This window comes from Anabrus simplex, chromosome 9 (genome assembly GCF_040414725.1).
Source record: "Anabrus simplex isolate iqAnaSimp1 chromosome 9, ASM4041472v1, whole genome shotgun sequence".
In the NCBI taxonomy this organism is placed as follows: domain Eukaryota; kingdom Metazoa; phylum Arthropoda; class Insecta; order Orthoptera; family Tettigoniidae; genus Anabrus; species Anabrus simplex.
This window is the reverse complement of record NC_090273.1, coordinates 118,737,614-118,763,452: the sequence shown is the minus strand read 5'-3', so window position 1 is coordinate 118,763,452 and position 25,839 is coordinate 118,737,614. Positions and strand designations below refer to the sequence as shown.

General features: G+C 43.6%; 4 non-coding genes across 4 annotated transcripts; all 4 read left to right on the top strand.

Annotated features, from left to right (window-relative positions):
* Nucleotides 1-4,193: 4,193 nt before the first annotated feature.
* TRNAK-UUU (transfer RNA lysine (anticodon UUU)) lies at nt 4,194-4,266 on the top strand. The gene has a single exon. It is a non-coding gene; the product is annotated as a tRNA-Lys (tRNA).
* A 2,237-nt stretch (nt 4,267-6,503) lies between these two features.
* Nucleotides 6,504-6,593, top strand: TRNAI-UAU (transfer RNA isoleucine (anticodon UAU)). Its single transcript is given in 2 exon segments — nt 6,504-6,541; nt 6,558-6,593. It is a non-coding gene; the product is annotated as a tRNA-Ile (tRNA).
* Nucleotides 6,594-8,724: 2,131 nt separating this feature from the next.
* TRNAK-UUU (transfer RNA lysine (anticodon UUU)) lies at nt 8,725-8,797 on the top strand. The gene has a single exon. It is a non-coding gene; the product is annotated as a tRNA-Lys (tRNA).
* A 3,071-nt stretch (nt 8,798-11,868) lies between these two features.
* TRNAI-UAU (transfer RNA isoleucine (anticodon UAU)) lies at nt 11,869-11,958 on the top strand. Its single transcript is given in 2 exon segments — nt 11,869-11,906; nt 11,923-11,958. It is a non-coding gene; the product is annotated as a tRNA-Ile (tRNA).
* Nucleotides 11,959-25,839: the final 13,881 nt, after the last annotated feature.

Here is a 25,839-nt window from a genome sequence, read left to right as displayed (position 1 = left end):
CTGGAAAGAAAAATCCGCGAGGCTATCGAAATCAAGAAACATCCGAATAACATTAATTTAGAAGAAGGATACAAAATCAGTAATTCTTGGATGCCCATCATTCATAGTTTAAGACATACAGACCACAACATAAACACACGGGCCGCAACCCCATTACATAACAGCGCGGGCAAGCCCCCGCTACCTGGCTGTGACATAAACTTTCCAGAAGCCTCGCGAGACAGCCAGGGCTTACGCCAGCCAGATAGGCTAGGATATAAAAGGCCAAGATCAAGGCCACTCTAGTAGTGTAACTCTGCCTGGGAGACTGATTACCTCGGATCGAGTAGGGGTATTTCAGTCGCCTTGACAATGAATACTGCAATGTATTCGAAACGTCGGCAAACTGTACGTGATATGCGTACAAGTACAACACGGTTCAACCCGGAAAATAAATTAAATAATTTGTCTTCATATGACGACCTTACCTACGTTAAAAAATTCCATCCAAACTTATTCGTCTACTAATGTCATTCCGCGCCATCTCTTCGTTGACAATTCTGAACACACCGCGTCGTCAAGTAACTCGTCGGCTTACTCGTAAGTTCTCTCAGCTCAAAGTAAGCAACATATTCTTAACATTACTATTTTTCCGAAATCAGACAGAAAAAAATCGGTCTGTCTTCCTTTAGATCCATAACAGCTCGAATAACACATCCTTGTAAGTATTTCATACAATGGAACCATATTCTATTTGGGGTGTTACCAGTGACTGGACGACTTAATAGCATTTCTGAAACTCTGTATTTATGTTCAGGTTCTGCGTGAGGCAGATTGTGTCTAGCACTGGAAACCTCTTAGTGTGATTAGCTGTCAATCGCGGAGGTCCGGATTCGATTCCGAGCTCTGCCACTTAATTTGAAAATTGGTACGAGGGCTGGAACTTGGTCCACTCAGTCTCTGGATGTCAACTGGGTAAATGTGGGTTCGATGCCGCCTCAGCCATCCTTGAAGTGGTATTCTGTGTTTTCCCATTTCACCTCCAGCCAAATGCCGGGATGGTACCTGACTTAAAGCCACGGTCGCTTCCTTCCCTCTTCCGTACCTGTCACTTCCAATAATCCTGCCCCTGCCAAGGATCCTGTTCAGCGTAGCAGGTGAGGCAGCCTGGGCGAGCTACTGGTCTTTATCCCCACGGTCATCTCCCCGATCCAAATTCTCACGCTCCAGGACAATGCCTTTGGGACGGTAGAGTTGAGATCTGAGGGAAATACCGACCCTTTCAAGAAAGGAAGAAAGAAGGAGAGAAAGGAAGAAAGAAAATAATTTTCGGAAAACACCTGAATATAAGGGAACTTTCAACATTAGGTAAAAATTAAAAAGACGAACAACTTAATTAAGAGACAGTGACATTTTTCTTTCTTGAATGTAGATCACCATATTCCATCGAATCATACCTTTCCGTCCACCTTTGTGGTGTAGTGGTTAGTGTGATTAGCTGCCATCCCCGGAGGAGCGGGTTCGATTCCCGGCTCTGCCACGAAAATTGAAACGTGGTCCGCGGGCTGGAACGGGGTTCACTCAGCTTCGGGAGGTCAACTGAGTAGAGGTGGGTTCGATTCCCACCTCAGCCATCCTGGAAGTGGTTTTTCGTGGTTTCCCACTTCTCCTCCAGGCAAATGCCGGGATGGTACCTGACTTAAGGCCACGGCCGCTTCATTCCCTCTTCCTTGTAAATCCCTTGCAATCTTCCCATCCCCCGCCAAGGCCCCTGTTCAGCATAGCAGGTAGGCCACCTGGGTACTGTACCTTCTCCCCAGTTGTATTCCCCGACCCAGGGTCTGAAGCTCCAGGACACTGCCCCTGAAGCGGTAGAGGTAGGATCCATCGCTGAGTCCGAGGGAAAAACCAACCCTGGAGGGTAACCAGATTAAGAAACAAATAATATCTTTCCTTTCATTAATACACTGACTGACAGAGCAAATGCAACACCAAGAAGGAGTGGTCAGAACTTTATGCCAATTGCAGGGTAGACTGACGTCACTGAGGTATGCTCATGATGTGAAATGCGCCGCTGTGCTGCGCACGTAGCGAACGATAAATGGGACACGGCGTTGGCGAATGGCCCACTTCGTACCGTGATTTCTCAGCCGACAGTCATTGTAGAACGTGTTGTCGTGTGCCACAGGACACGTGTATAGCTAAGAATGCCAGGCCGCCGTCAACGGAGGCATTTCCAGCAGACAGACGACTTTACGAGGGGTATGGTGATCGGGCTGAGAAGGGCAGGTTGGTCGCTTCGTCAAATCGCAACCGATACCCATAGGGATGTGTCCACGGTGCAGCGCCTGTGGCGAAGATGGTTGGCGCAGGGACATGTGGCACGCGCGAGGGGTCCAGGTGCAGCCCGAGTGACGTCAGCACGCGAGGATCGGCGCATCCGCCGCCATGCGGTGGCAGCCCCGCACGCCACGTCAACCGCCATTCTTCAGCATGTGCAAGACACCCTGGCTGTTCCAATATCGACCAGAACAATTTCCCGTCGATTGGTTGAAGGAGGCCTGCACTCCCGGCGTCCGCTCTGAAGACTACCATTGACTCCACAGCATAGACGTGCACGCCTGGCATGGTGCCGGGCTAGAGCGACTTGGATGAGGGAATGGCGGAACGTCGTGTTCTTCGATGAGTCACGCTTCTGTTCTGTCAGTGATAGTCACCGCAGACGAGTGTGGCGTCGGCGTGGAGAAAGGTCAAATCCGGCAGTAACTGTGGAGCGCCCTACCGCTAGACAACGCGGCATCATGGTTTGGGGCGCTATTGCGTATGATTCCACGTCACCTCTAGTGCGTATTCAAGGCACGTTAAATGCCCACCGCTACGTGCAGCATGTGCTGCGGCCGGTGGCACTCCCGTACCTTCAGGGGTGCCCAATGCTCTGTTTCAGCAGGATAATGCCCGCCCACACACTGCTCGCATCTCCCAACAGGCTCTACGAGGTGTACAGATGCTTCCGTGGCCAGCGTACTCTCCGGATCTCTCACCAATCGAACACGTGTGGGAGCTCATTGGACGCCGTTTGCAAACTCTGCCCCAGCCTCGTACGGACGACCAACTGTGGCAAATGGTTGACAGAGAATGGAGAACCATCCCTCAGGACACCATCTGCACTCTTATTGACTCTGTACCTCGACGTGTTTCTGCGTGCATCGCCGCTCGCGGTGGTCCTACATCCTAGTGAGTCGATGCCGTGCGCATTGTGTAACCTTCATATCGGTTTGAAATAAACATCAATTATTCGTCCGTGCCGTCTCTGTTTTTTCCCCAACTTTCATCCCTTTCGAACCACTCCTCCTTGGTGTTGCATTGTCACTGTCAGTCAGTGTATAAGATTTAATATTTTGATAATAATTTTAGAAGGGTTTTATTAGGAAGTTTTAATACAAATCGTTAAACTAACTCTCTTTCGTTCTTTCCTTCTTAACCCGTTTACCACCCAGGGTGAGTTTTCCTTTGAACTCAGCGAAGGATCCCACCAGTACCAACTGGAGGGCAGTGTCCTGGGGTACACTGGGGTGTAGGACCAATACCTTACCCAGGTGGCCTCACCTGATGCACTGAACAGCGACCCTGTTGTGAGATGTGAAGGTTGGAACGGAAAGACAAGCAAGAGGGAAAGAAGGGGCTGTGACCTCAAGTTAGGTACCAACCCGAAATTTTCATGGAGAAGAATTGGAAAACCACGGAAACCCACTTCGAGGATAGCTGAGATTTGAATCGAACCAACATTTACTCGGTTGACATCCCGAGGCTGAGTGGACCAAGTTCCAGCCCTCGTACCAATTTTCGATTAACGTGGCAGAACCCGGAGTTGAAAGATGACCTCCAGGTGTGGCAGCTAATCACACTAAGAGTTTTCCAGTACTAGGCACAATCTGCCTCACGCAGAACCTGAACATATACATAGAGTTTCAGAAATGCTATTAAGCCGTCCAGTTCAAGAAACAACAAACACATAAACATACAAACAAACAAACAAAATCAAACAAACAAACAAATGAAAAATTGTACTGAACCTAGTCTTTTACTTACTAATGCAAGACAGGAACGACGTGACTTTTGAGGAAAAGCATAAAGTGTACAGGCGAAAATAGAGCTTTCTTGTTTCTCACACCACAGTGTGGAGTTTCAGTCTCAGTCGTTTACTCTTCGCAAGAGCCCGGATGGCTCAGCAGGTAGAGCATTAGGCATTTAACCTAAGGGTCCAGGGTTCGAGTCCCTGTTCGGGCGGCTATTTTTATTAGGGTTCTAATCATCTTTGAAACACTTATGACATTCTGTTCTCCAGTCTGTCGAAACTAATTTACGATTAATACGATTTTTAGAAGTTAGCCTCTATGGAGTAGTGATTAGTGTGACTAGCGGCCATCTACGGAGGCCCGGGTTCGATTCCCGTCTATTCTACGTACTTTCAAAAGTCGAACGTGGGCGGGAACTGGGTCCACTCAGCCTCGGGATGTGAAGTGAGTAGAGAGGGGTTCGATTCTCTCCTCAGCCGTCCTCGAATTGGCATTCTGTGGTTGACCACTTCACCTCCAGACAAATGCTTTGTAGGTACCTGTCTTAAGGCCGAGACCGCTTTCTTCCCTCTTCCTCGTCTGTTCCTTCCAATCTTCCCATCGCCTACCAAGGCCCCTGTTCAGCATAGCAGGTGCGGCAGCCCTGGCGAGTTTAGTGGTCTTCCTCCCCATGTGGATCTCCCAGACTCAAATTCTAACGCTCAGTACACTGCTCTTGGGACGGTAGAGATTAGATCCTAGGGAAATAACGACCCTTTCAAGAAAGAAAGAAAGAAATAATGAAAGCAAGAAAGAAAGAAAGGAAGTGAGAAAGTAAGAAAGAAGACAATTTTCAGAAAACTGCTGAAAAATGGATCCTTCAACAACACTAGATTAAACATGAAAAACTTCTTCTTTTTTATCTGTTTACCCTCCAGGGTCGGTTTTTCCCTCGGACTCAGTGAGGGATCCCACCTCTACCGCCTCAAAGGCAGTGTTTTGGAGCTTCAGACCCTGGGTTGGGGTACAACAGAGGCGGATGAACAGTACCTCGCCCAGGCGGCCTCACCTGTTATGCGGAACAGGGGCCTTGTGGAGGGATGGGAAGATTGGATGGGACAGGCAAGGAAGAGGGAAGGAAGCGGCCGTGGCCTTAAGTTAGGTACCATCCCGGCATTCGCCTGGAGGAGAAGTGGGAAACCACGAAAAACCACTTCCAGGATGGCTGAGGTGGGAATCGAACCCACATCTACTCAGTTGACGTCCCGAGGCTGAGTGGACCCTGTTCCAGCCCTCGTACCACTTTTCAAATTTCGTGGCAGAGCCGGGAATCGAACCCGGGCCTCCGGGGGTGGCAGCTCATCACGCTAACCACTACACCACAGAGGCGGACGAAGAGTTTTTTTAAGAAGTTTTATTGTAAATCATTTTCACATTCTTTCTTTCGGTCCTTACTTCTTAATCGGTTTACCATCCAGGGTTAGTTTTCTCTTGGACTCAGCGACGGATCCCACCTCTACCACCTCGAGGACAGTGTCCTGGGATTCACTGGGTGGGAGGACCAGTACGTGACCTAGGTAGCCACACCTGATGTGCTGAACAGTGGTCCTGTGGAGAGATGTGAACGTTGGAACGGATAGACAAGGAAGAGGGGAAGGAGAATCTGTGACCTGAAGTACCATTACGGATATTTTCAGGAGAGGAAGGGGAAAACCACGGAAACCCTACTCGAGGATCGCTGAGGTGTGAATGAACCTCGTTCGAGTCCCCGTACCACTTTTCAAAATTCGTGGCGGAGCCTGAATCTAGTCCGGGCTCCGAGGGTGGCAGCTAATCACACTAAAAACCACACCACACAGGCGGCCTTTAACACTACAGTATTTTCATCATCATCATCATCTGTTTACCCTCCAGGTTCGGTTTTTCCCTCGGACGTAGCGAGGGATCCCACCTCTACCGCCTCAAGGGCAGTGTCCTGGAGCTTCAGACTCTTGGTCGGGGATACAACTGGGGAGTATGACCAGTAACTCGCCCAGGCGGCCTCACCTGCTATGCTGAACAGGGGCCATGTGGAGGGATGGGAAGAATGGAAGGGATAGGCAAGGAAGAGGGAAGGAAGCGGCCGTGGCCTTAAGTTAGGTACCATCCCGGCATTTGCCTGGAGGAGAAGTGGGAAACCACGGAAAACCACTTCCAGGATGGCTGAGGTGGGAATCGAACCCACCTCTACTCAGTTGACCTACCGAGGCTGAGTGGACCCCGTTCCAGCCCTCGTACCACTTTTCAAATTTCGTGGCAGAGCCGGGAATCGAACCCGGGCCTCCGGGGGTGGCAGCTAATCACGCTAACCACTACACCACAGAGACGGACACTACAGTATTTTACCGTGCGGAATTTCAACAGTTGGCTTTTTCTGGCAATAGTGCCTATTCACAATGGCAGCTGCATGGTAACAATCAACGCACGGATTCCCCAGTGGCGCAATTGGTTAGCGCACGGTACTTATATGACAGTAGCCGAGAGATGCCGGGGTTGTGAGTTCGAGCCTCACCTGGGGAAATTTTTCTTTCATTTCTTCTGAAATGAAAGGTACAATCGAATACAAGGTATTATAGGAGGGAAATGTGGACCGGATTGGAGGTAATTGTCCTGGACGCTGAACCTTCCCCAGTGGCTCGATATCCAAATCACAGGAGTGTTCATGTTCCTTTCTTCCTTCAAATGATAATCCCCTCACGGTGGCCAGTGTGATGAAATTAGACAATTGACACCCGGGCGTTTTTTAAATACTGACAAACCAATCCATCCTCTCCAATCCATTTTCGATCATTTTGTAGCCATTTGTAGACTATCTATTTGGTTAGTGAAAGGAAGAAGTCCGCTTCTGTGGTGTAGTGCTTAGTGTGATTACCTGCCACCCCCCGGAGCCCCGGGTTCGATTCCCGGCTCTGCCACGAAATTTTAAAAGTGGTACGGTGGCTGGAACGGGGTCCACTAAGCCTCGGGAAGTCAACTGAGTAGATGCGGGTTCGATTCCCACCTCAGCCATCCTGGAAGTGGTTTTCCGTGGTTTCCCACTTCTCCTCCAGGCAAATACCTGGATGGTACCTCATTCAAGGCCACGGCCGCTTCCTTCCCTCGTCCTTGTCTATCCGTTCCAATCTTCCCATCCCCCCGTAAGGCCCCTGTTCAGCATAGCAGGTGAGGCCGCCTGGGTTAGATGCTGGTCATCCTCCCCTGTTGTATCCCCGACCCAGAGTCTGAAGCTCCAGGACACTGCCCTTGAGGCAGTAGAGGTGGAATCTCCCGTCGAGTCCGAGGGAAAGGCCGACCCTGGAGGATAACCAGATTGAGAGGAAGAAGAAGAAGAAGAAGAAAGGAAGATATTTTCGCACTTTTTATGCCATGATTTTCTCCGATATTTACTATTTGATCTATTTTTGCATTATGTCTGAGGAATTCAGAAGCGAACTGAAGTAGTCTAAAATTCTTTTTTTCTCGAAAATGTATTGTTCTCTATGCTGTCGTTTGTTGGTTAGGCCCTCAAAAAAGAAAAAAAAAAGAACTGCTTCTGTCTGTTCTAAAACTCATCTGGAAGACGGCCCCCAGTGTTTATGCACTTCTGATGGCTAAGCAGAACTGAGTGAATACATTTTCACCATTAAGAAGCACATACCAAGCGCTATAACCCAAGGTGGTTTGCAGGTGCAAAACTAGTTAAATACACATTGTCTCCTTGGTTTGTATAATGTTGTATGCCCAGTCTTTCTCTTCACGTACGTTAGTTCTAAACTGCACACAGCAGTGACACAGAAGGAAACAGTAACCTAGTCCTACGCGTCCTTGAAGCCGAATGTTATCCAATTGGAAGAACCTTAAAGGAAGTGAAAGTTAGTGACATGATTTTCTGCTCGGATCATTTCGGGGATACTTGGAAAGAAAACGAAGTTCTAGCTTTCTATAAGAATCTGATCGATCTTCAAATAGCCGGCAACAATGCAGAGGACGACTCAGAGTTTGAAATGCATCCTGAAGACAATGAGTTGACTGTATGATTTAGATGAAGATGAGGACCTGTACCTAGCCCAGGCGGGCTCACCTGCTATGCTGAACACGGGCCTTATGGGGAGATGGGAAGATTGGAGGGGATGGACAAGGAAGAGTGTAGGAATCGCACGAGGCCTCAAGTTGGGTACCATCTCGGCATTTGCCTGGAGGAAAAGGCGGAAGCGACGGAAATCACTTCGTGGACGGATGAGATAGGAATCAAACACACATTTACTCTGTTGACATCCCGAGGCTGAGCGGACTCGGTTTCAGAACTCGTGCCACTTTCCAAATTCCGTGACAGAGCCGGGAATCGAACCCGGACCTCCGGGGTTGGAAAATAATTACACTAACAATTTTTCAGTACTAGGCACAATCTGCCCCACGCTGAACCTGAACATAAACATCGAGTCGTAGAAAGGCTATTAAGCCGTCAATTCCATTATAAAACGAACACACAAACAAAGAAAAGCAAGCAAACAGAAAGGAAAATTGCGCTGAATCTAGTCTTCTACTTCCTAATCCGAGACAGAAAGGATGTGACTTTTAGGAAAAGTGTAAAGCGTACAGGCGAAAATAGAGCTTGTTTGTTTCCCATCCCACAGTGTGGAGTTTCAGTCTCAGTCGTTTACTCCGCATAAGAGCCCGGATAGCTCAGCTGGTAGAGCATTAGGCTTTTAACCTAAGGGTCCAGGGTTCGACTCCCTGTTCAGGCGGAAATTTTTCTTAGGGTTCTAATCATCCTTGAAACACTTACGACCTTCTGCTCTCTAGTGTGTCGAAACTAATTTACGATTAATACGATTTTCAGAATTCCACCTCTGTGGTGTAGTGGTTAGTGAGATTAGCGGCCAACCCCGGAGTCCCCGGATCGATTCCGGCTCTGCCACGTACAGTGAATTGTCATAAATAGGTTGGAACTGCGTCAGCTCAGCCACAGGTGGCGAACTGAGTAGAGTTATTTTCGATTACCACCTCAGCCATCCTCAGCGTGGTTTATCGTGGTATCCCACTTCTCCAGGCAAAGTGCGGAATGGTACATAAGAAGAAGGAAGGATGGAAGGAAGGAAGGAAGAAATTTTCGCACTTTTCATACCACGATTTTCTCTGATATTTATTATCTGATCTCTTTCTTCTTCTTCTTCTTCTTCTTCTTCTTAATCTTTTACCCTCTAGGTTTAGTTTTTCCATCGGACTCTGCGAGCGATCCCACCTCTACCGCCTCAAGGGCAGTGTCCTGGAGTTTCAGACTCTGAGTCGTGAGATACAACTGGGGAGGATGACCAGTACCTCGCCCAGGCGGCCTCATCTGCTATGCTGAACAGGGGCCTGGGTTGGGGATGGAAAGATTTGAAGGGATAGACAAGGAAGAGGGAAGGAAGCGGCCGAGCCTTAAGTTAGGTACCATCCCGGGATTTGCCTAGAAGAGAAGTGGGAAACCACGGAAAACCACTTCCAGGATGGCTGAGGTGGGAATCGAACCCACCTCTACTCAGTTGACCTCCCGAGGCTGAGTGGACCCCGTTCCAGCCCACGTACCACTTTTCAAATTTCGTGGCAGAGCCGGGAATCGAACCCGGGCCTCCGGGGGTGCCAGCTAATTACACTAAACACTACACCACAGAGGTGGACTTGTCGGTAATCACCCGGAACAAATCGAGTTGCTTTTCTTTGGATTTTTTCCAGTTCTTGAACCAACTAATCCTGTTGAGGATCCATACACTGGAACCATACTCTAGTTGGGGTTTTACGGCAGACTTATATGCCATCTCCTTTACATCCTTTTTACAACCCGTAAATAACTTCATAACCATGCGCAGAGATCTGTACCCTTTATTTACAATCCCATTTATGTGATTAACCCAATGAAGATCTTTCCCTATATAAACACCTAGATACCTACAACGATCCCCAAAAGGAACTTCACCCCTTTCAACGCAGTAATTAAAACTGAGAGGACTTTTGCTATTCGTGAAACTCGCAACCTGACTTTTAACCCCGTTTATCATCATACCATTGCCTACTGTCCATCTCACAACATTACCGAGGTCATTTTGTAGTTGCCCCCAATCTTGTATCTTACAGTAGGCCTATTTATTACCCTGTACAGAATAACATCATCTGCAAACAGCCTTACCTCTGATACCATTTCTTTACACATATCATTGATTATATAAGAAACCATAAACTTCCAGTAATTTAGCGTTGAGGAATTCCCCTCGAATTATTACAGGGACAGATTAATCTTCGCCTACTCTAATGATATGAGTTCCATTTTCTAGAAACGTAGCCACCCAGTCACTCTCCCAGGCCTTCAGGACACAAGAAAAACTCCTTCAGTCTGTTCTAGAACGCATCTGGAAGACAGTCTACAGATGCAGTGTTTATCCACTTCTGATTGCAAAGCAATACTGAGTGAATACGTTTTCAACATAAAGAAGCGGAATTTGGTGTGCACTTCATCATCATCATCATCTGTTTACCTTCCAGGTTCGGTTTTTCCCTCGGACTTAGCGAGGGATCCCACCTCTACCGCCGCAAGGGCAGTGTCCTGGAGCTTCAGACTGTTGGTCGGGGGATACAACTGGGGAGTATGACCAGTACCTCGCCCAGGCGGCCTCACCTGCTATGCTGAACAGGGGCCTTGTGGAGGGATGGGAAGATTGGAAGGGATAGGCAAGGAAGAGGGAAGGAAGCGGCCGTGGCCTTAAGTTAGGTACCATCCCGGCATTCGCCTGGAGGAGAAGTGGGAAACCACGGAAAACCACTTCCAGGATGGCTGAGGTGGGAATCGAACCCACCTCTACTCAGTTGACTTCCCGAGGCTGAGTGGACCCCGTTCCAGCCCTCGTACCACTTTTCAAATTTCGTGGCAGAGCCGGGAATCGAACCCGGGCCTCCGGGGGGGGGGGGGGGCAGCTAATCACGCTAACCACTATGGTGTGCACTTACCAAATGCTATTACCTCAGGTGGTTTGCAGGTGCAAAACTAGCTTAATACAAATTGTGTTCTTGGTTTGATAATGATGTTTTTCCCAGCTTTTTTTCTCCATGTACGTTAGTTCTAAGCCGCACACCGCCGTGAAGCAGAAAGAAATAACCTAGTAAAAAAGCGTACGCGTCAATGCAGCCGAATGTTATCCGAGTTGGAAGAGCCTTAAAGGAAGTGAAATTTAGAGACATAATTTTCTGCTCCTTGGAAAGAAAACGAAGGTCTTGCTTTCTATTGATTCTGATCTATCCTCAGACAGCCGGGAACAATGCAGAGGAGGACTCAGAGTTTGATATGCATCCAGAAAACAATGACTTGACTGTGTAATTTAGATGGGGAGGAGAATCAGTATCTCACCCAGCTGGGCTCACCTACTATGCTGAACAGGGGCCTTGCGGGGGATGGGAAGTTTGGAAGGGATAGACAAGGAAGAGGGAAGGAATCGGCTGTGGCCTTTAGTTAGGTACCATCCCGGCATTTCCTGGAGGAGAAGTGGGACACCACGGAAAACCACTTCCAGTATGGCTGAGGTGGGAATCAAATCCACCTCTACTCAGTTGACCTCCCGAGTCTGAATGGATACCGTTCCCAATCCTCGTACCACTTTTCAAATTTCCTGACACAGACTGAATCGAATCTGGGCCTCTGGGGGTGGCAGCTAATCACGCTAACCACTACACCGCAGAGGCGGACTTTATCAATGGAGTACAGTACAGTGTGGAAAATCAACAGTTGCCTTTATCTGGTGACAGTGCGACTTTTTATCAGCTGCATGGTAACAAGCAATACGCGGATTCCCCAGTGGCGCAATTGGTTAGCGCACGGTACTTATAAGACAGTAGCCGAGAGATGCCGGGGTTGTGAGTTCGAGCCTCACCTGGGGAAAATTTTTCTGTCACTACTTTTGAAAAATAGAGTCTGATAAAATTTATCATAGAAGAGAAACGTGGATTGGAGGGGATTATCCTGGACGCTGAACCTCAGACTGTCGCTTGGTATCCAAATCATACGAGTGTGGATTTCCTTCTTTTTTTTTAAATGTTAACCTCCTCAGACTGGCCAGTGTGAAACTTTTTGACATTAGATATTTTGACAAGCCACTTTCTCCTCTCCAATGCATTTCCGGTCATTTTGAAGCCATTTGTAGATCATATATATCATGATATTTATTTAGTGAAAGAATGGAATTTTCGCACTTTTCATACCATGATTTTCTCTGATATATACTATTTGATCTATATTTGCATTATACCTGAGTGATCCAGAAGCAAACTGGAGTACTGTAAATCCATGTGTTCTCCAAAATGATTTATGCAACCATTATGTTCTCTATGCTGTTGTTTAGATCCTCAAAACACAAGAAAAACTGGTTCCGTTTGTTCTAAAACCTGGAAAACCTACAGATGCAAAAGTTTGTGTACTGATTGCAAAGTAAAATGGAATTAATCCTTTTTCATCCTAAAGAAGCAGTAATTGGTGTACACTTACCAAGAGCCAGGTGGTTTACAGGTGCAGAATTAGCTTAGTATGTTCGGAGAATGCTGTTTCTCCAGATTTTATACTCCATATACGTTATTTTTGAGTTTCACACATTCGTGGAACAGAAAAAGAAACAATAGTAGGAAAGCCTACTCGTCCATGAATCCGAGTATTATCCCAATTAGAAGATCCTTAAAAGAAGTGACAGTGACACTGATTTTCAGGTGAGAAAGCATTTCGTCTGGTCAGAAAGCATTTCGGGAAGACTTGGAGAGAAAACGAAGATCTTGCTTTCTATAAGAATCTGATCGATCCTCAAACAGCCGGGAACAATGCAGAGGACGATTCAGAATTTGAAATTCATTCAGAAGACAATGAGTTGCCTGTGTAATTTAGATGGGACTCGACAGGACTTGTAATGTAGTGGCGTTTTTACTTGTTGCAAGCTTTCATTTGACGTAATATACTTTTTAATCATGGTTACTTGCAGTTATTAAATAATTTATTTTCTCCTTTGAACCGGCATTAAGGCATCTCTTTCCTGTCACGTTATGGTAATATCTCTACAGAAGCAAACCTCTGTAGATCCATGAGAACAGGAGCAAAACTCGTTGAATACAAACCATTTTAGACAATAACTATAGCTCATTCCATGTTAAGAAAACAGTATTGTTCTTATGGCAACAGGGGTGCCATATCGAATGGCTCTGGTAAACACCATCACGGGAAAATGGTGGCACATAAATTTGTGAAATTCAGTATTTAAGTTCAAGACAAAAAGCGGAAGCATCTAAATTATTTTCATGAACTGAAGGGGACGGGGGGTTTACAAGGGATACTTTTGGTTTGTACAGAATCAGAGGTAAACTACGGCACATTAAAAACCGCTACATTGAAGTGTAAGCCATATTGGGGGAGAAAAATAGACAAATAATTTATTTTTGGCTCGAGGGCTGAGGGATGCATTTTATTGCATTTACTAAATTTCTCCAGGCAATAAAGGATAGAAAACAGACACGACAAATAAATACTGCAGATGACTCTACAGAAGATCACAGAACTATTGTTAAATAAAAATCACACACGTAGGCTTATGGCGTAACTCTCACTCAACACAAGACAGTTTCGCACTGATTTAAAGCTTAAAACCACACACGCAACAAATAAGTACTGTTGATGGCTTCACTATAGAAGTGAACTGCCGGAGCCAGAGTTTCACACAGTGAGGGACTACATGATGCTTGTACCACAGCGACACAGAAGAAGGAAAATGGAGGAAGGCAACGAAGCGATGGCTATTCCCGCCAGTGTGCACCTTCCCTACAAATGTATTTATGGAAAAGAAAATATGATGCAGTTATTTTAATAACTCACGGGCAAAAAAGCCCCATCCTTTGTATCTATCTTTCATAATACATTACAAAGTGCAGTATAATATCCCTTAATCGCGAGGAATTATGGATGTCTAAGAGGGGGCGTATTCACTCCTTGTAGGTCCATAAGAACAATACTGTTTTCTTAACGCGGAGTGAGCTATAGAGGCATGATTTTTTCGCATTAATTTATGTTCGATTTCGTGAAAAAGAAATAATTTTTCGCCTTATTTAGCGAAATAGGACTGACCCCTTCGCTTTCATTTTGCTTTAATCCTTTCCTAATATTATTCATTAAAAGTGTAATTCGTGAGATTTGTGAATTTTTTTTTTTTTTTGCTAGGGGCTTTACGTCGCACCGACACAGATAGGTCTTATGGCGACGATGGGACATGAAAAGGGCTAGAAGTGGGAAGGAAGCAGCCGTGGCCTTAATTAAGGTACAGCCCCAGCATTTGCCTGGTGTGAAAATGGGAAACCACGGAAAACCATCTTCAGGGCTGCCGATAGTGGGATTCGAACCTACTATCTCCCGGATGCAAGCTCACAGCCGCGTGCCTCTACGGGCACGGCCAACTCGCCCGGTTTGTGAATTATTTATGTGAAGGATAGCTAAATAAAGATACGAATAATTGCTAAACATTCATTATTCCTTATGTAATTTTAACTATAACCCTAATGAAGACTACATAACAAATTACCCTTTCACCCTATACGGCCGTAGCTTTCACCTTATATGGCCATACTATTAAGGGATTTTTTAAAAATATTAACACGAAGAGATACTTCTTTTAGAAATGAGAAATCCTTATTCTGTCTTCAGTTTCCCTTTACACACGTGATATTGGAATTATTTCAAGTTCGTCATTTTCTATGAATTTCGCCGCATTTTCACACTTATCGCAAAATAAGTAAATTTCGCTTTAAACTAGCCTTGTCGTTTTAATTCGCTGTAATTCGCGTAAACAAAATCATTGATTTCTTAATCAGAATTATAATACGTTGAGATATTTCAAAATCGCCTCAAAATATTTTTTGTCGCGTTTATCGTTAATGCGAGAAAATCATACTTCCAGTATTAACTAAAGAAATAAAACTCGAATATTTTGATCAGAAAATTAGTCCCAAAAATAACATAAATCTACAATGAAAAGGAATTTTGAATATCTGCCAGTCAAAGGAAGTAATAAGTGTTCGCGTATCCCGAAAAACAAATGTTCTGTTGCTCTCACAGAGTTCTGCTTCTGGACACCGCACTTGTTGAACTCACTCAGACAAATCGAACGATTCTCACTATACGCGCTACACCAATTGTTATCCTCGCGGCATGGCAATTTTAGCATCCCAAAATGTTAGCGCTGTTGCATCACCCGATGACATTGTAACTTATTGTTTAGTACATTAGCTCTTCCACTTTAAAACGAGATACAAAACATTGTCATCATACGTGTTTCCTAGAAATTATTGTTTCTTGGTTTGTTTTGGCCTACTAGGGACCACGGGGCTCTTCTTAACTCTTAGCTATGATCTCCTGCTTTTTCTTGGCCCAGTACGCTTCAATTTTCTGGCTGTGTGTTTGCCTCCTTTCGTCCGTCCACTTAGGTCTGGTGGCCGCCGTACACTTTTTGTTTGTGAGTGAGAGAGGGAAGACTCCCTGTAGGATGGCCTGTCGGTACTGAGATCGGTTCTCTGTGGTCTCTAATGGGATCTGCAGTTCCTCTAGGTCTGATTTTACTTTGGTGATCTACTTGGTCTTTGCCGTACTTGTCACTGTGAGGATTCTGTCGGTGAGTCTGCAGGGTTTCAGGCGGGTCATGTGCCCATACAAGCTCAGTCGCCTTTTCCTCACCCATGTGAATACGTCTTCCTGATGTTCGCTGTGCCTGATCCTATAGGTGTCAACCTTCTCTATTATGGGTCCTGGGTAGTATCCTCCTCAAGATTTTCCTCACTTTAAGTTCCTGAGGGGGCCATTTCGATTGATAAATAGGCACTCAGAGGCCTAGAGTACAGAGGATCTTTCTACTGAGTTTTAGTGTTTCAGCTTTAGTTTTTGTTATGTTGTTTGATTTTTACGTCAAGTGGCCGTGGCCTTAATTAAGGCACAGCCACAGCATTTGCCTTGGCTGAAAATGGTAATCCACGGAAAACCATTTTTTTGCTATTTCCTTTACGCCGCACCGACTCAGATAGGTCTTATGAATACGATGGGACAAGAAAGGCCTAGGAATGGGAAGGAATCGGCCGTAGCCTTAATTAAGGTACAGCTCCAGCATTTGCCTAGTGTAAAAATTTGAAACCACGGAAAACCATCTTAGGGCTGCCGACAGTGGGATTCGAACTCACTACCTCCCGGATGTGAGCTCACAGCTGCGCGCCCCTAACCACACGGCCAACTCGCCCGATGAAAAAACACCATTTTCAGGGCTTCCGACAGTGAGGCAGCTAACGGAAAGATGCCCCGAACCGCGTGGCCAACTCACTCGGTATTCATGTTTTTATGTTGAAACCATTTCTTACCACGCAATGTATGGGTCCCCATACTACGAAAAACGCAAAATTATCCTCAATTTTACCAGAGGTTGAAAGGCTAAAGGGCCCGGAAATTTTTGAAATTGTCAAACAAAAAATAAATTCGAAAATCAATTACGGTATAAATGCTGTTCCAGGAAAACAGCCTAACCCTTAGTTTACTCGTTTTCTCTTTTATTCAAATCCTAGCCAAATTAACTTATTCTGTAATGTGTTCTTTGGTTCACTACCCTCAGGCATTTTTTGATTTTTTTGAAAAAATGTCCACACCGAATGTGGTTTTAAGGGTTTAAGTGAAACTCTGCATTGACTCACATTAGCGCTCGTAGTGGTAGAAAAATGCAAACTGCTAACATAATCGACCAGATAACTATGATTGAGAAAAGGGTTGTAAATTTTAGGGCTAGAACGGGTTCCAATCAGCCTTGGTAGGTCAACTGAGTAGAGATGGGTTCGATTTCCACCTCAGCCATTCTGGAAGTGGTTTTCCGTGTTTTCCACTTCTGCGCCAGGCAAATGTTGGGATGGTATCTAACTGCAGGCTACGGCCGCTTCCTTCCCACTTCCTTATCTATCCCTTCCAATCTACCCATCCCTCCGCAAGGCCCCTGTTCAGTATAGCAGGTGAGACCGCCTAGGCGAAGTACTGGTCATCCTCCCCAGTTGTATCCCCGACGCAGAATCTGAAGCTCCAGGACACTGCCCCTGAGGCGGTAGAGGTGAGATCCCTTGCTGAGTCCGAGGGAAAAACCGACCCTGGAGGGTAAACAGATAAAGAAGGAGAAGAAGAAGAATACGTTTCTTGTAACGCTCTCTGGTCCAGTTACTCTTCTGAAACTGTTGGCCTATTCTTCGTAATTGAGGGTACCTGGATATGACACATGGAGACTGTAAGCCTGAAAAAACAATTTTCAAACAGTTTTATTCGTTCGGTGCTAATAATGTCCATCTTCAAAAATTCATTTAAAAAAAGAAATACCTTCATAAATGATATTCAGTATTTTGAGGCGCAGGATTTTATCTAGACCCGTAACAACCGCCGCCCATTCTACAGGATATATACCGTGGAAGCTGATTTGTTCACGCTGATGACACAAGAGATAGGATACCATATCCCCTCAATTAATTTTGCGGCAGCATAAAAACCCGACGCATTTAATCCTACGAGATTGTACGTAGTTCCAACACTAAACTGTGGGTGAAGTTGAGAGTATTGAATAGACGAGAGAGCTTATGACGTCTACGAGAGAAGTCACAAAAAGTTAAGTTCCACGAGGATTAATTTTAGATTGAGGAATTACTGGGTCGAGTTTATTACTACGTATTAACTCTCATCAGCGTTGTATTCAGAACGAGCGGATTACTCTGCTGCTTCTCATCAGACTTACGTCACTGGAAGGACTTAGGAATGAAACTGTGTACTTTCAGAACGTTAAGCTATTACGCCAACTTTCGCAGCGATAACATTCATCAAAAATAACCTCTACTAACATAATTCATGTGCTTGGATTTTTGTCTGACTAGCACATCCGAACGACTTGATGCATTTGCATTCAATTTCAGGCACGATCAGAGTATGAAACACTTCCTAAACCGTTAGCCTAATGAACACCTTAAGTAGAAATGTATCCTTCAGGGCCAATATTTTATTTCCTATTTTTGAATATGAAGTAGTGCATCTCATCGCAGAAGCTTGCCAAAATTGGACTAAAATTGTGGTCATATCATTATGTTGAAATTGTGGTGACACATTGGTCTTTACAGCTGAAAGGTAGTGTCGCGAGAGACCAACGTGTCACTACGTATTCTATGATAGTTCCCGCCTTCCTGATCCTCTTGCCTTTACTCAACTGTGCACAGTAGTGGGGCTGGGCGGGTTCTAAACCACCTCGTCAGCATTTTTTGTGCTGAGTCTGCACCTGAGGTCATTGGCACCTGTCAAAAACACGTGGCTTTGTTTACAAACAACAGCACGTGGCCGCTCACGTTGTCATACGTCATGGGGTCAATGACCTCGGGTGCTGACTGCAGAACAAATGCTGACGAGATGGTTTAGAACCTGCCCAGCCCTGCTACTGTGCACAAGTATAATAAACGCCATCCATATTTACACTGTGTCTCCGTGGCTCAGGCAGCAGTGCGCCGGCCTCACACAGCTGAGTTCCGTGGTTCAAATCCCGGTTACTCAATGTGAGATTTGTGCTGGACAAAGCGGAGGTGGGACAGGTTTTTCTCCGAGTACTCCGATTTTCCCTATCATCATTCATTCAAGAAACACTCTAGAATATCATTTCATTTCTTCCGTCAGTCATTAATCATTGCCCCAGAGGAGTGCGACAGGCTTCGGCTGCCGGCACAATTCCAATCTTCGCCGCTGGATTATGAACAAAACCCAGTTTAAAATATGTGTTCCTTCAGACTGTCAGATTTTATACTTTGAATTAATTTACATACGTGGATCGATCTGTGGTGTGATTGTGAAGAGGACAACGGTACAAAAATGTCCACGTAATTTTCCCCGTAATTTTTATGTTTTCAGTTCATCTATAGATCCAGATTTTAGACAATGAATAAAAAATACCGGTGTGTAGTCAGCTCAATATTGTGTTATTTGTACGAATGAGATGATCTGAAAACAATAAATAATGTTGTCGTAATTTGTTTTTTTTTGCTAGGGGCTTTACGTCGCACCAACACAGAGAGGTTTTATGGCGACGATGGGATAGGAAAGGCCTAGGAGTTGGAAGGAAGTGGCCGTGGCCTTAATTAAGGTACAGCCCCAGCATTTGCCTGGTGTGAAAATGGGAAACCACGGAAAACCATTTTCAGGGCTGCCGATAGTGGGATTCGAACCTACTATCTCCCGGATGCAAGCTCACCGTAATTTTTTTATTGTTGTTGAATTGTTACAGTGACGTAGAGGCCACGTTATGCAATATGGGCTGTAAAATGAACAGGCCAAGAGCAGATCCATGATGTACTGGCCACTTACTTTCATTTAACACGTATCAACATGTCATGAGTGATTCCCGTATGACAGCACGGGGCCTGAAACTTGGAGATTGTATGTGAATCTATAGCGAATGGCATTAAACCCTATGAGTCAATGCTGGTCTCACTTGGCACTCGAGGAGCCTGCCTACTGTACTTAGCATTCATTTTCTTGCAACACAATATCTCCGAACATTTTCTTCCAACCACTAACACGTCTGTATTTTGGCGAATGCCTTATTGGATAAAATGTAGGGTAAATTGTTAGGATTTTGATAAAAAGGAGAGTATATTCATGGTTTAAAAATTTATTTCCTATGGACATTTGCATATGAATTTTTTGCAACTGTTTTGGTTTTTCAGAAAATTGTACTTTTATCGAGTTAAAGGAGAATTTCTAACATGAGATCCTCATCGCTCACACGTCGAATGAAGTACAAGTGGGTGGATGGGAGTGAACCATTAATGATGCCAATCCAAGGATCGTCATACATTTTCGCACTCTGAGAGAAATTTTGTGACAGAAGACGGGGTCAATGAAATTAAGCCCGGCTTCGCCGAGTATAACGCTGTCCAACTGATATCAAGGGCAATAACAACCAGTGACAGAGTCAAAGTGATACTGTATCTTGAGCTAAACCATGGTCAGAATGAGACCGGGAACGCTTGTCTATAGATAGTGTAGCTGTAGCGCTTCATTACAACATTAAGGCGTTCACTCAGCCTACAAATCCGACATTAAATGGATTTTTCGATCATCTCAGAAAAGAACGCTAGAAGATGGTCAGACATAAGTGTCTTCAAGAAACTTTTGGAAAAACACGTCATCACATTTTGAAGTGTTACGTGCTTTTTGCGACATCCAACAATTTTATAATAATAGGACGAGTTTATAGTCTCTCCTATAAATGTGAATATACTTTAATGTCATAATGATAACGAAGTTGATAGACGTGCATTTCTATGCTCCTAGTGTTCAGTGAAAAAATTGTATTCCGTATTAGTTTTATCTTTCTTATGCATAACTATTATATTTTTATTCAAACTTAATAATTTCGTAAACGTAACCATAGTGTGATAATTATAAATATTAGTGTTTCAAAAATGAAACACTTGCTTTGTTATGATGGTAGAAGTTTAACAACCTCAAGATATTTTCAAACAGCATATTTCGGTTTGGTGTTTGCTGTCTCGTTTTCGGTTTATGCCAGTAATGATTTTTATATATTTACTTATAATTCACTTTTTATATAGGAAACACCTAGTGGAGGATATAAAAACATAAAATAAATAAATAAATAAATAAATAAATAAATAAATAAATAAATAAATAAATAAATATTACTACTAATAATGAAACATACAACATCAATCAAGTTACAGAAAAAATCGCAGATACAATCAGGAAACGGTGATTACAATTTTGTGGTCACTTATATAGATGGATAATAACAGTGAAGACCTAAATGAAATTGGCATTAATGGAAGTTGCTTTACGTCGCACCGACACAGATAGGTCTTATGGCGACGATGGGAGAGGAGTCGGAAGGAAGTGTCCGTGGCCTTAATTAAGGTACACCCCAGCATTTACATGGTGTGAAAATGGGAAAGCACGAAAAAAACTTCTTCAGGGCTGCCGACAGTGGGGTTCGAACCCACTATCTCCCGAATACTGGATACTGGCCGCACTTAAGCGACTGCAGCTATCGAGCTCGGTTGGCATTAATGAATAAACAATTCAAGATAGAGTAAAATTCGGAACCTTAATTCACAAAAACAAATTTTCTGTAAAGCCCACCCGACTAAATACAAGTTGTAGCATACAACGTGAAAAGGACCACAGCGAGAGGATGAAGAAATGTTGGGGGGAGAAGAAGAAAAAACCAATAAAGTGCTAAATAGTTCAAAAGCGCTCAATAGTTAGGCATTACGAATTCATAATAATAATAATAATGTTATTATATTATTGGCTTTACGTCCTAATAACTACTTTTAAGTTAGCGACATCTGTTGAGAAATGTTCAAACTTCTTGTACTAGTTGTTTCCAAGTTTATGATGCAGATGGCATAATCCAAGGTTGTGCCCTCTGGGGTGAAGATGAACTATTAAATTTCAAGAGTAATTTGGTGTGTTAAGGTTTCCGAAATTGGAATTTTTAGTGTTTGGTTTTGATGTTCAAAAGTTATCAACACTTCTATCTCTTCCCGCCAATTTAAGGCGTTGGTCAATAAAAAATGTCGTAATTTATTTATTCGCCAATGGTAAAAGTTTGATGTTTATTTGATTATCCAGTGAGAATTGGGGGTGTGTCAGGGCCTTGGCCCAGAGTTTTCTGGAAACTTCCCCTCTGCCATAAAAGCTGGCACATTTTCGGACCAGCTTGTCTTAGTGACCGCTCCAGTCTAGTGTGTGTTCGCAATGGAGGGGGGAGGGCGCCTCATCCATCTTCGGGAGGACCACCAGCTCTAGGTAATGGCATATCTGTGATAGTACTTCAAGGCGAGCTCAAGGGGAACGTTTCAAATCTTTAGTTACGTAACCTTAGTTTCTAAAATGTAAATTTCAAACTCTAACGTAAATTCCAATCAAGCCGAAAGAACTTAACCAAAATCAGGAAACAGGGAGTGAGGTACCCTCTCGCGTTCCCTCTCAACTTGATTTCGAGGTGACTATGATATTGTAACATTTCCTACGTTGTAATTTCTGTAACTTAAATATTGTTCTCCATCTAGTCACCTCCGTAGTATAGGCTTAGACTCTGTAACGCCGGGCCATAAGTTCAAATAGGGTTATATGCATTTAATGTAAATTCTCAGGAGAGTAAGTGTTTGCCTCCTCACCATTTTGGTTTTAGGGCCAGTAAATTTAACCTTTTGTTTTTACCAAAGGCCTTGTAGAATGGGTACTTGTTACCCCTGTTAAACTCTATCCTTTTCAAGTTAAAGATACCTGACTGTTGACCAGATGAGACAGTGAGTAGGCCTACTGTTTAATTTTGTTAAATGTAGATTGTGCCTTTGATAGGCCTGGAAAGTGTGAATATTCGGAAATACATTCCAAAGTGTCAATTCGTAGAGCAAGGATGCTGCTCCATTGATTGAAAGGGGCGATTGTGCTCAGGTAAAAATTGTAATTGGGAGCTTCAAACTCAGCCTGTAAATTTGTTATCTGATTACTCTAGTCCTCTATAAAAGGGCTTTTTCAAGATTACGAGCTAAATATCTGTAACTGATTGTTAATTAATTACGAAATAATTAAGATTTGAAAATAAGAAAAGGGAAAGGTTAAGAAAGGAAATAAAACTGCCAATTTTAAATTTTTGATTCAATCTTTCGATTTTCGTTTATGTACCCATTCATATTCGCTTCTTTCAACTCTGTGTTCCACTATATCTCCGTAATAGAGACAAACGGTTTTCATACTTTGAATCCACCTGTTTCAGTTGTCTTAGAACGCGTATTGGATACCAAGATTTGTACCGCAAGTCATTTTTTGTTGTTTATCAGTGTAATTAATTGAAAATAAAAGAGATTAGGAAATTAATATTTTTCACTGTATATTTCCATATTTATTCCCACAATACTTCTTCAGCGGAATTCATTATCTACCTAAATCTTCTCGGATCGATTCCTCGAAATATTGTCTGACTTTGTCCACAATAGTTCTGAGCCCCGTAAATAATTAAGTCATCGTGTGTGTGTACCACAGTATCTCACCTGGTATTCGGAAGTTAGTAACCTAATCTAAATTGCTCTTGCATGACTTCCTGCGTCTGCAGATAACACTTCTCACCACTCAGATGAAGCAGAATAAATTTCGTCTATACTGTATGCTGTTTGTATTTTAGTTGTTAATATTTCCATCCGGTGAAAGGGGTGTATATGAAATAAAAGATTCATGTTTGCTTATTAGCGAGCTCCGGAACGACAACTTGAATGGTTCTCGATCAGAAAACCGCACTCTAATTTGAATTGATCCTAAAGCCATCGGTATGATTTTATTTCCAGTAATTATAATTGGCGATGAACACGCAGTGATTCCAATAGGTACATTCGATATACAACTGAGAAAACGAGCAGCACTCTCTCGCAATTCTTTCCAGTGAATGAGTTTTAATTAACTTTGCTATTTCTAGCGGTCCATTTCACGAGCCAGTGACAAATTAGGGAGATAAAAAACCAAACAGAGTAGATTTTGTACTGAACAGGCACAGAGCGCTATGAGTCACTGTGTAATATTTATAAACAAACTGACTCTTCTAGTCATTAAGGGAGTAGTTCCAGAAGTGACACCCTGGGAAATCATGGTGCCCTTAACGGGGCACCGCAGTAAAGTACAATATTAATACAGGTATTTGGGCTCGGGGTCTACCTGGATATGATGTTATAAATTTCTTGACACTACTGTAACCACTGCACTTTCTTCCTGTAAGTGAGTGATTGAGAAAATCTCGTTTCAAGTGAACCCTGTTCTAGAACTTAGTCAAGAATTAAAATCCTTGAACTGACAGGAAACCGAACCCATGCCTTGTAATAAGAGATAGGCCTCTACACCAGGGGGCTGAATAATAATAAAAAATAATAATAATATCGCGTAATACAAATATACGACAGTACAAGACAGTTGAGTGCCTGAGTAAGAGGAGGGGCTAACCCACAAAAACAAAGTTTCGAGATAAATAACGTTTTATTAGATTATACAAAACTCAAAACAAAATTGAAAATTTTATATCAATTTATGGTCTTTAAATTAATTACGACCGGGTGAGTTGCCCGTGCAGTTAAGCGCGTGCGGCTGTGAGCTTGCATCCGGGAGATAGTGGGTTCGAATCCCACTGTCGGCAGCCCTGATGTTCGTTTTCCGTGGTTTCCCCATTTTCACACCAGGAAAATGCTGGGTTTGTACCTTAATTAAGGCCACGGCCGATTCCTTCCAACTCTTAGGCCTTTCCTATCCCCTCGTCGCCGTAAGACCTATCTGTGTCGGTGAGACGTAAAGCCACTAGCAAAAAAAAAAAAATTACTTATCAGTGTAATTCAGAAAATGAAGAGTAGAATACCTTTTTAAGTGTAATCGTTAATAAAATTATATTAGTTTAAAATAATACTATATGCTAAGAAGATAATACTGTAAATTAGGATCCCCCCCTAGTTGGTTTTCGGTGTCAAGATCTTCGTTCACTTTCTTAGTATTTGGTTTGAGCTTTAAATATAGTCCGTGATGCCCTGCTGGAATATATGGTAGTAGACGCAGCAAATCTCTGTGTTTTAAGTGATTAATATCCCTTCCTGATGTATACAGGGTAGCCAGGTTTTCCAGTGCTTGTTTCAACACTTCGTTTGTAAGTAACACTTTCATCGTTTGTTCTTTTGTGGTTGTTTGGGAACACCTATCGAAGGATAACCCCTAGCTACACTAGAAAGGGTGAACGCCATGTACCTTAATTAAGTTCTCTGCCTGGCAAGAAACGCTCCTTTGAGGCTAACCTATGAGCTCACAAGACAACCGTTCTATGCAGAAGAACTGTGATTAAAAATACCATGGCCTTCTATGACAGAATACCAAGCTTTACATCAAGAACTGCGGGATAAAAAAAAGCGAATATGTGGATAGAATTTGTTCCCAGATAATGTCCAGTGCGTATGTCAGGATGGAATCTGTTTGTACGTAGACATTTTTCTCTTCGCAGCATGTAAGTTATTAGGAATTCTCTCCATATCTTGAATGTATCTGGAAGCTGGGAAAGGGTGGAGAATCAAAGAATATTTAGCAGGGAATAAAATTCTTTCGTGATCAGAGGAAGTGTATACTCTCTGGCTTCACAGGTAGTAATCAAACACGGCTGCATGCAATGCTATTTCTAAGGATGAAAATCACTTATATCAGAATATTAATGAAAGTGTTAGTCGCTTAGCAAACTGCTAAGTACAGGATGTATTGCGGGTTAGGACAAGCTTTCACCTGCAATTATTGGAGTGATCATTTAATGATTTGACGTCAGAATGAAACTGCTGCACACCATAACGTGCTTCTTATTAAATGTTCATGAAATCACTGAAAAGGTCAGGCAAAACAATATGACTACAACAGGCATATCAAGATGATTTATCTGACCTACTTATGACGAATTCTGTGGAGCAGAACGCGTCCTCTAGTTATTAATAATAACAAAAGTAATAATAAGATTAGAACTATATTTACCGAGGTCTAGTATGTATTTCACTTTCTCACAATTCATGAGCCTTGCCATTTCTTTCTGGATACACTCAGTGTTTTCTCTCGATTTATCGGAACTCCTTTTTTCCCCCAGCATGTCGTAAGAGGCTACTGGGAGGGCAATAACCAAAATATTCTGCATCGCTACCTTAGCTTCTAAACCCAAAGACAATC